Source organism: Bombyx mori, chromosome 12 (genome assembly GCF_030269925.1).
Source record: "Bombyx mori chromosome 12, ASM3026992v2".
NCBI lineage: Eukaryota > Metazoa > Arthropoda > Insecta > Lepidoptera > Bombycidae > Bombyx > Bombyx mori.
The window spans coordinates 6,258,965-6,270,801 of NC_085118.1; positions in this window are offsets into that span (position 1 = coordinate 6,258,965).

Genomic DNA, 11,837 nt, shown 5'->3' on the forward strand with positions numbered 1-11,837 from the left:
TTATATCTCAAGGTGGGTGGCGCATTTACGTTATAGATGTCTATTTTAACTCCGGGTGGGCTGTGAGCTCGTCCACCCATCTAAGCAATAAAAAAATAAAAAAACTACAAATGCAGAACTGAATTTTTTTGTCCTGATAATAAATTAGTTATTATAAAAACGAAGTCATAGATTGATTAAGAACATTTTTTAAATCACATTATCAGTAGTCAACCTCGTTTCCCATTCACCTAAACTGGCTTTTGACTTTATAAGAAAGGAAATATGACAACCCCAAACAAAGATAACGACGATTGATGCCAAAGAAGAAAAGAATGTTGTCGTGCCCTAAAAGATAAAAAGCTCCGCGTACACGCTTAGAAGGGTAACCAAGAAGACTCATCTAGTATTGAATACATATATACTAGAGCTCATAGACATTACAACTCAAAAGCCGCCACCCACCTTGAAACAGGAAGTCCCAATCGTACAGTATTACGGCTGTCCCACCCTTCAAACCTCAACCCGTTATTCCGTCGCGGCAAAAATAGGCTCACCTAATACCTAAGTAATGAACCCACTGATTGATATGTTAAATTCTTAAGTCCACTGTCAATCATTTAATACACAGATCTAGCGGAAAGACCCGTGCATTCAGACGTAGATATTTTCTATACTGAATTTCGTAGTTCGGTAGTCATTGACATAATTAACGTTACCTTTACGGCTTAATCTCGCATTCATTATTGACATAGACAGTCGTCCCGGACCACGAAAATTGTAAAGTGTCTGAAACATCTGAAATATTAGAATAACAATAATGAACTCGAGATTAAACGATAAAAGTAATTTTGATTATGTTTTTCTCGTAATTGGCCGCATGCACAGCTTCCCATCTTCTTACGCATATTCTTTATTACGAATAACCCACGTTGCATTGTAATTGAGTTTTTTCTTGACTGCATCTCTCCGCAATTTTTTTCCTAAATTCTTTGCAGGATAAAGAGACCGCCTTGACTGAACATAAGACGTAGTGGAGAAAAGGAGAGTTTAACCAGTCTTGCTTTGCTCTTGATTTGACTTTGTTCCAACCGCTACCAAACTTCACACGATCACTTGCTATTCCAATTTGAAGATCTCCTGAAATGTCATCGGAATCGGCCCAATCGCTTCCAATAGGAAACATACACGCATACGGACATCAACTTTTATATGTATAGACTGCTAATTAATTTTATTGAACCATTAGTAACGTCTTTTTATCGGATAATTTTAGTGCTAAGAAATCTAACTATAACATTTATTATGCTTATATAGTATATATACACAGTCCTAGATAGTCCTCTATTGACACATGAAAATCTTTATATCTCATAAACAACATAGCAATTAAATATAGGCTTATAAAACCTTCACCAACATTTCCTTCCATTGTTTTGAAAGTTGCCTTTAAATAAGTGTAATTAATATAATACATTATCAAATAAAACAATGTCATTATGTAGAATTAGCGATTTAAATGTTTTGAACGAACAATGGCCTCGTATTTGTTAATTAGCTTTGTTTAAAATTATCCAAATATTAACAAGTTTGAACTCAAATATAACTTAATACTACTATTAAATACACTCCAAATATTCATTCAACAAGAACTCAAATTTTATAGCAAATATCTTTCTGACTGACACTGACCGGATATTGAACCTGGAACTCGTGGCGATGGAGACAAGGTCACAAGCCATCGTTGAGATTAAACATAAAATTGTTATTCAATTCCAACATTCACTTTGAAATTTTGTAGAAAAATATTATTTGAGCAGAAAATAAAACTGTAATTGTATGTCAATGCCGCTATAAAGAGTAATGAATATTTTATAATTGACAAAACCAGCACAGCCGCTGTTTTTTGGGAAAAATGCAATACAGATTCCAAACGAATTGTGTTATTACCAACTGATTAATTAGTGCTGCTAAACTGTTGTTATATCTACTTAAGAATCTTAAGATAAGCCGTACAGCCCATTGAGTTTCTCACTGGATCTTCTTGGTGGGTCGCGATTCCGATTCAGCGGCAGATTCTACGAAGCACTGCTCTCCCTAGGGCTAATGTTAGCAAATTCTCTCAGGTTGAAGCCGTGAGCACACCTACCTGGGAATAGCTCATTAGATTACCAGTAAATAGGTAGGGGAAAAGAAGATAAGAAGTAACATAATATTTGTTTTCATTGTAACTTCTGAATACTAACCGTACCGTTATCAATTTACTCTCTTCTATTTCTTATCAATTGAACATACAGCTTTCTTCTGCTAAAACGAATGTATTCTACTAATATTATGTCACTTTATAAATAAAAAGAAATTAGTGCTAAAATTCTGAAAACTAGCTTTTAATAAATGCGTTCAATGTATTCTAATATCGAAAATAAATCTGTATTATCTTATACCTTTAAACGAGCAATTCTTGTATATTAATATATATAATATATAATCTGAATCTCGGAAACGGCTCCAACGATTTTCATAAAATTTAGTATACAGGGAATTTCGGGGGCGATAAATCGATCTAGCTACGATTTATTTTCAGAAAATGTTGTTTTATTCGTGTTTTCAATAATCAACTCTTCCCGACCTCAATAGATGTCGACATCAATAGATGTCGCCAATAGGCGAATAATAATACTATTTTTCTTAATTGAGAGCAACTAACCGCTTTAAAGACACAACAAGATGGCGTTGTCAAAAAGAAAACCGAGCAAAGCTCGGTCATCATCTAGTTACGTATTCACTGACGGCACACTGAAGCTATTGAGAATCAGAGCCTTCACCTTGTCGCGCGTCCAAATCAACCGTGACTTGGGTGGCAGAAAGAAAAAAGAACTATTATTACCTAATATCTTGAGTAATATTGGGGCCAAGTTCATCGAGCATGGTGACTTGATTACATGAAATGAATTAACACAATTTTATGAAACTTTAAGACGATAATTCTATCTGATCTAATAAGGTAAATACATACTTGAGACATGAGATCGAAGATCGAATTTTACTGGTGGTCGGGCCTCTTGTGAGTCCGCACGGGTAGGTACCATCACCCCGCCTATTTCTGCCGTGAAGCAGGAATGCGTTTCAGTTTGAAGGGTGGGACAGCCGTTGTAACTATATTAAGACCTTAGAACTTATATCTCAAGGTGGGTGGCGCATTGACGTTGTAGATGTCTATGGGCTCCAGTAACCACTTAACACCAGGTGAGCTGTGAGCTCATACACCCGTCTAAGCAATAAAAAAATAATAATAATAACGACTATCGACTAATCTACGACACAAAAACCGAAGAAAATAATATAACTTATTTATTTTAATTTAACACTGTTTTATGATATTCTGATCTTTTCCCGGCAAACCATTCATTCAAATACAGAATTTGTTACAGACATAACAAAACACAAAAACCCAGACAAATAACAAAAACCTGTTTATCCCACGTATGTTTAAATATATATAATAAATAATTAAAAAATAAGGCAAAATGCTCTGATGCATATCCTAATAACATTTTTGGAACATACGCTAAAAAGGAAATAAAAAAATTATTAAAAAAACCTATTTATAAAAACGTTTTATGTATACCTAGTCAGGTCATAAGTATTGTCACACAGTAAAAACTTTTCTTTTAGAATGCTGGCCACAAAAAAGTTTATTGAATTCGAATTTCGAATTGTTCATGAAAATAAAAATGTATACTTTATAGAATTTTACTCATTTTTAAATATGGAGTGGACGCATAAAGAACACCGTGTTGCAGTTATTGCGTTGCATCGTTGCGGTTACGCGCCAATTCAAATTTTTAACATACTGAAAAATTTGAATGTAACCAAAAGATTCCTTTATCGTACCATCAAACGATACAATGAAGACTCTAGTGTAGATGACAGGTCAAGAAGTGGTCGCCCTCGGTCTGTTAGGACTCCAGCAATGATAAAAGCTGTGAAGGCGCGAATTCAAAGAAATCCCAAACGTAAGCAGAAACTGTTGGCCCTTCAGATGGGGTTAAGCAGGACCACGGTGAAAAGGGTGTTAAATGAAGACTTAGGGCTTCGGGCATATCGAAGAAAAACAGGACATCGTTTGAATGCTCGTCTAATGGACCTGAGACTGAAGAGATGCCGCGCTTTGTTGAAGCGTTACGCGGGATAAAAATATCGGGAAATTCTTTTTTCGGATGAAAAAATTTTTACCGTAGAAGAGAGCTACAACAAACAAAATGATAAGGTGTACGCACACAGTAGTGAAGAAGCGAGCAACCGTATTCCGCGTGTCCAACGAGGTCATTTTCCATCCTCGCTCATGGTATGGTTGGGAGTTTCTTATTGGGGCTTAACAAAGGTACATTTTTGTGAGAAAGGTGTAAAAACGAATGCAGTTGTGTATCAAAATACAATCCTGACGAACCTTGTGGAACCTGTTTCTCATACCATGTTCAATAACAGGCACTGGGTATTCCAACAAGATTCGGCGCCAGCTCATAGAGCGAAGAGCACACAAGACTGGCTGGCAGCGCGTGAAATCGACTTCATCCGGCACGAAGACTGGCCCTCCTCCAGTCCAGATTTGAATCCGTTAGATTACAAGATATGGCAACACTTGGAGGAAAAGGCGTGCTCAAAGCCTCATCCCAATTTGGAGTCACTCAAGACATCCTTGATTAAGGCAGCCGCCGATATTGACATGGACCTCGTTCGTGCTGCGATAGACGACTGGCCGCGCAGATTGAAGGCCTGTATTCAAAATCACGGAGGTCATTTTGAATAAACTTTAGTATCATAAGAATCTATGTTTTGTTAAGTTCATTTTGGTATATAAATGGTTACATAATGAATAAACTTGTTTCAATTATTTTACATTAAACATGTGACAGAATTTATGACCTGACTAGGTATAAAAACGTCTACAAATTAATAGATTAATTATTTACATTGACAGTGAACGTGAACTTAATAACACATAAGATTGCTTAATTTGTTATACATGACCCGTGAAACTTTTTGTAAAATAAGGTACATACATATTTCTTATTATTCGTCTTTTTTTCGAAATTCTTTGTTTGGTTTTTAACGGTTATCTTGGAAAAAATCGCACATTGCAAAATTGATGTTCTCATGAATCTGTCCTAAATTTTTATTCAATGAATTATCACACGATTGCAAAAAAGCCTTTTAAATTAATCGCATTTATTTTAATATATTTTGAAATATGTTTTCGAAGCCTCCTGAGTATTTTAATTTAAGCTCGATTTACATCAGAATCGTATTAGTTTGATTTGAGAAGGATAGTTTTACCTTTTTTCGAGGAGTCTCGATTATAATTTTAAGTTTACTATCTGAAGAATATTTAAGAATTTTGGACAGTATAGCCGATGCAGTTTGACAATTTTGAACAATTTTACTCGCGGTAACCAAAACTTATAGTAAAGTCGAGATTTCCTATTTAATCGACTAAAATACTTAATCCTAATGATATATTCCGATCATATCTTTTCAATAATCCAATCTTCCTTTGAATACTTTACACATCACTTTTTTTAAATATAAAACAAGAATGCATCAGTCTTGTAAGATCTTTGCAGTTCGCAGCCACTTTCTTACAATTAAAACGTTTGATTAAATTCCTGTTACATTGGTATTCATTTGTGAAATAAGTCCGTTATGACATTGTATACCACATTTACCTTATGTTTGCAATCTATTGTCATAACATTGTGTGAAAATTTATTAAGAGCATTACTAGACAATCGGATGTAAGCGTGCCACGGTAAAGTTCAATGGCGCGCTCTTGAACTTGCTTGAACATTAATTTATTTATTGTATGAATAAACTGTTGCATAAAAATCAACATTTGTCGAGATTAAATTACGAATGTGACCTAGAATAGGTGAGTCATGAACTTCCTATATCGGCGACCACAGATATGTCATGAAGTATTAGAAAAGTTTGTGTGGAGATTTTAATACATCTAAAGTTGAGTTCAGGCAGGTACAATAACGCCTCATTCCTTTATCAGTCTGCACTGCTTTAAGCAGCAATTTTTTATTAATTAATACATATTGAAATAAATTAGATCCCACCGCCCGACCTAAGAACTTATTTTACCATAAGATACCATAACATAAGTACTTTTTAAATTTTGTTTGAGCCATTTTATTGCACACCCTTCAAGCTAGAACGCATATCTATTTCGCAGCTAAATTAGAACAGTCGAATCAACCCGTGTGGGCGGATTGTGAGATCAGTCGAAAATAAGTTTAATGAAGTCAAAAGTTTTATTGGAGAAAGTATTGCATTATGAATGTATAAAATCAAAAGTTTTAGTGGAGAATTATTATTTTTATAAAACGCAGACTGACCTAGAGTATAGACTTTTTCTGAATGCCTCATCTGTACAGAAGATGGCATGAACGGGCATATTTTCAGAACAAACAAATCCCTCTTAACTGAATAATAAAGCTATTTAGATCTAACTAAACATTGCCCGTTACCAGCCATAGGTAGGCAATTCCGAATTTGTCGTAAATCTAAAATGGCACGCAACAATCCGAACCAGAGAGTACTCGATTGCAAAATATATAGAATATATATATGCACATATATTGTAAAAGAGATAACTGTATCTAGCGGAAGGAAGGATTGTCTATGTCTGACCTTGCGATCACTTCCTCGTATCGGAACCAATAGCATACTTAACGACCTCCTTACACGGCTAATGAAATTCATATGATAAGACATAAATAACGTTAAAAAATAATGTCAATATTTCGAGAAATTGTTAAATGTTACTCGTTTTACTTGAAATATATTTGGTGATTTTATTACAAGGTTTATTAATGTGCATTATTAAGTGTTTAACTGATTTGTGTGACGGTGACAAAGACCCGGCTATTTCGGTTTGCAGCAACTTAGTTGAACAGTTTTAGGACCACCAGAGCTTATATATATATAGTATCTAAAAATATTCTTTATAATAAGCGTCATAAAATTTTATTTGTGTAGACTAATAAACATACTCACGGCCCGTCTATTGTAATGCGGTTACCGGATTCCGTAGACATCACAAAGTGAATGCACAGCCGCCCATCCCAAAACATGAAGTCAAAGTACCAATTACTGTATTGTATGTACACCTTAAGAAAAAAAAAAAAAAAATGATGTTCAGAAGAGGCATATGAAGAAATGCAACATTGACACCTCTCGTTGGGAAGCTCAAGCACAGAATCGTTTGGAGTGGAGACGCTTGGTACAGCAGGGCGTGCATGTCTTTGAAAACGACAGGAGGCGCGAACTGGACGACAGACGAAATAAATTGAAAAATAGACCGCCTTCCACCATTTTTTACAACTTCGTGGGTGGTGTTCTTACGTGTAGCTTCTGTTTGCGCACGTTTAAGAACAAGATAGGCTACTGTAGCCATATTAGAGCGCATCAAAGGCGTGGACATTAGCTTTTAAGCTATTAAGCTGAAAATTTTCGTCGCCGTGGTCGAAACCGGCTTGGAACCATGATGATGATGATGATGATGTATGTATAACGGCTGTCCCTTCAAACTGAAACTCATGACTGCTTTGCAGCAGAAATAGGTAGGATGGTGGATTCTATCCAGACGAGCTTAAAATTTAAATATCATTCACGATCATCATATTGTTAAGCTCGAGTAAGAATAACGTTGAAACTCTTTTTAAAATAAATTGCAATTAAATGGCTCTAGGTGTGTACCGTGTTTCCACCCGTGTCAAATTTATAACATAGGTATTATAAAATAAAATTAAAATGATTTCCTTTCATTATCCGGTGTTAAGTTATTTTGAAAAGAGTTAAGAGTTTTTAAACAGTCAAAATGTGATTTCTTCGTACTTTACTTACTTACTACTTTTAGTGTGATGTTTGAACAAATAAAAAAAGCGATTTGAGTCAGGTATTCAAATACCATTTCCTAGCTTTCTAAAATAACTTATGAAATAGAAATCTTAAATAAGTTGTGTAATCTTCATTAGGTCCGTTTCAATAATGTGATTGAATCACATTAATTATTATTCAGTGCTCAGATAAATTAGTGAATGCTCTAGCTACCTATGAACTGAGTTGTGAACATAATATTTTAGTAATAAAAATAATTTGATAATGCGTCCGATTTATTACATCGAATTTGTAATAAAGTGATAGGGTCAAGGAAATTATACAGCTCACGCTGCTATATATCATTTGTAATTGACCGACTCTTATGGACAGCTTCCTTGTCTTTTCCGTAACCTATTAATATAAGCACGTGAATACATTTATCTAATTGTCTGTTATTGAATAGGATATATCCACATTAATATGTTAATTATTATGTATGATTATACTATGATTAATGGTTTTGCAGTGTGGTTATCGTAAATATCTTATAACATAAAATATATTTGCTATTAGTTTTTATGGCTATTGTGTTTTATAGCTTAAGTTTTTTTGTCCCTTTAATCGTAGTACTGTCAAACGTTTATTGACAAAATTGAATAATGTTTTAACATCATAGTTCCGTTTAGAAACCGCTGGATTTGAAAGTTCTAGATGTTAGATCCCCTTTACTTTGAAAATAACCTCACTCAAAGTCACAGTAGACTGGGTGTCTGTTGCCGACCGTGACCACTTACCGTGAGGTTCCTCAAGTAATTTATAATCTAAGCGAAACGCTTTAAAAACGCTCGAAATAGAAAAACATATACACAACTTAAAAATTTACTTCAAAAAACATCGCTAAAATCTCATATATTGGGATGATAAATTATTGTCAAAATTAGTAAGATGTTTACGACTAAATATCTCAAGATGATCTCCTTGATATTCTTTTATTAATATGGAAAACCGAAACATATGTTTAACATGAAATTTAAAACTAATATTTTAATTTACGAGTTGTGGCAGTTGGTCATTTTTTTTCATTCGTACATATTAACTTATTTAAATCAAGTTTTCAAACAATTTATTTGACGGCTAAATGTGATGATCCAGATAACGGTATTAATAATGCGAATATAATTGATTACAGCCTTTTTTTAACGAGGGGCTGGGCGCCGGAGCATCGCACGTGTTGGGGCTGTGGGGTGTGGGACCACGAAACAAACCCAACAACGCTTTTCCAGCCGAACAGTACGATTCCCCGGTCATCGTCCTCGTCGAACCCGGCGCTTGCGACGAAAGGCTCGACGAGTAAATTAACTCACAGACACAGCCCACTGAGTTTCTCCCCGGATCTTCTCAGTGGGTCGCGTTTCCGATCCGGTGGTAGATTCTGCGAAGCACGGCTCTTGCTAGGGTCCGTGTTAGCAACGTCGTCAGGTTTGAGCCCCATAAGCTCACCTACTAGTTAAGGTTACGCAGAAATAGCCTCTCAAGGCTATAAGCTTAGGTAGGAAAAAAACAGTAGTCTGTAAAGTCGGTTTACTGACGATAGTTGAACGTGACAACGTCATAAGAAAATACTGATGGAATGGTTTCATTTTTCAATTATCGCAATTATCGTTGCTATAAACAATTGACACCACATTCACTTTTCACTGAACTTCATACTTGACGAAAACATGTAAATGTATTATTGTATAGCAGCTGTCCACGCGGATGCATCGCTCACTCAAGTAGAAAAGAGACAGATGTCGAACGCTGCCGAACGCGGAGCCGATTGTGCCTCTTTGTCGCTCGTTGCGCGCTCTCGCTTGCACTTCAAGCCTTAAATGGAACGCCTCAGAGCGAGGTAATGCCGCATGAGTCATGTTTTTTCGTGCGTGCAGCCGGTTCCATCGAATTATAAGACGTTGTCACGTCAAAAAAGAAAAAGAGGTATGATTCCTGCTTAGACAGAACTCGGAAAGAACAACGCTGGCGAACGCAAATTTCTTCAGTACAGAACATGACACGCTGATTACCTCGTAATAATCGTAAAGACGAATTGAAAGCAACTATAATAACAAAATAAGATTATAGTTTCAAATTTTTGAGAACCCTAAAAAGGAACTTAATTCTAATGTTGTACAATCTTAATTAAAGGCAATGAATTATAAATAAATAATAAAACGCACTATAAGTTGTTAAAAAATGTGAATTATATTAATTAATTATTTTATAACAATCCGGTTATGAGGAAGTCATTTAAATAGCTCCAATCTGAAAGTAAACTTAATTTATAATAAATAGACAAATTAAGTCAAATAAATTTTAAATTCCGACTTCGTAGCGTCGTCACTACGAGATATTGATAAAAATCTACTCGTTTGTTTTCCTAGGAAAGCGACAACGTTTAGCACTACAAAACAATTACGAAATGAAATGAGAATCACATCCAAAAAGTTCTGAACATATTATATTATTAAATTTACGTTCGTTCATAGCGCAGTCTTAATTCTTGTAATTTAAGTAGATACTAAAAAGCGGATTTCCTTGTTAATATATTACTACGATGAAATTTCAACTGAATATTCATTACGACTGGTAATAAATATAAAATGGATAAAATCATGCCATAGTGCCATCGATTTTAATACATAATTAGTAAATAGAATAAAATTTATTGCTTAAATTGATGGACGAACTCACGGTCTATCTAGTATTAAATGGTTACCGAAGCCAAAAGATATCGACAGCGGTCTGAGTCCTGAGTTCTGAGTCTCAATTTTTATAGTACAACGGCTGCCCCACCTCTCAAACCGAAACGCAACGGCTTCGCCGAAATCATATTCAGGATGGCGGCCGTCACTATTCGACCGGGCTTGCAACACGCCCTGCCACCAGTCAATAGCAGTGATGATCAAAGTACACTGGTAGAATACTAAGATAACTCTTTCACCCATTCTCTGATGTATGCCTTTGTCGCCTTATACGAACTCATGCGAAGAGATGGGGCTGTGTGACTATATACATTAAAAACACTACAAATTCAGTCCCAGTGTATCCAGCAATATCGGGAACTCATTAAATATAAAAATCGTGATAAAAACACTTATAAAAATACTTAACTACTTATAAAATACATAAAAACACTTAACTACTTATACCGTATTTATAACTAACTACTTATACCGTATTTATAACTGGTTTTATTCTAAGCTTCACTGCCAAAGATCCCTTTGTTTCCTACTTGGTTATTGATACGCGGAACTGTCTCCTTTAACCTAAATGCATAATACGTAGCCATAAGTTCTGCAAAACAATATAGCAACTAAGAATTCAATATTCTGTTTTACTAAAGCGTTCGAATTCAAGTATTAAGGCTTTTGGTAACTAGTTTGCGTAACGCAGCGATCGTGTTACGACTCACGTAAGCAATAGCCTATAGCTAAGCGAATAACCGTTAAAATTGAGTCCATGATCAAGTTCAAGACTATTGATAAATATAACTTTCGTAATTTACATAACGGTTATTAAAAAAAAAATTAAATTGTATACAACTCAAACAAAATAATGGTAACAACATTAATTTTTTTTGCAAGGTTGTATGTGCATTAAACACTTTTCAAACTGGACTTACTACAAAACTAAAATGATATACTATATTTCACTTCATTTATTTAGTTCTTGGTTTTGATGGACAATCTCACGGCCCCACTGACGTTAAAGCAGTAATGGATCCTGTAGACATCGGGAAGAAGTCGTAATCTTGACTAATAGTATAGTAATTGACTAGTATAGATTATTGACTACACTGTACTTGCAGAAATAAAAAATATAAATCCAAATATAGTCATCCAGCGATAGGTATCATATACTTAATCCAATTCACCCATTTCGAGAAAACGGCGCGGCACGAAAACCCTCTTGTCGTGGTCGCCAGAAACTAC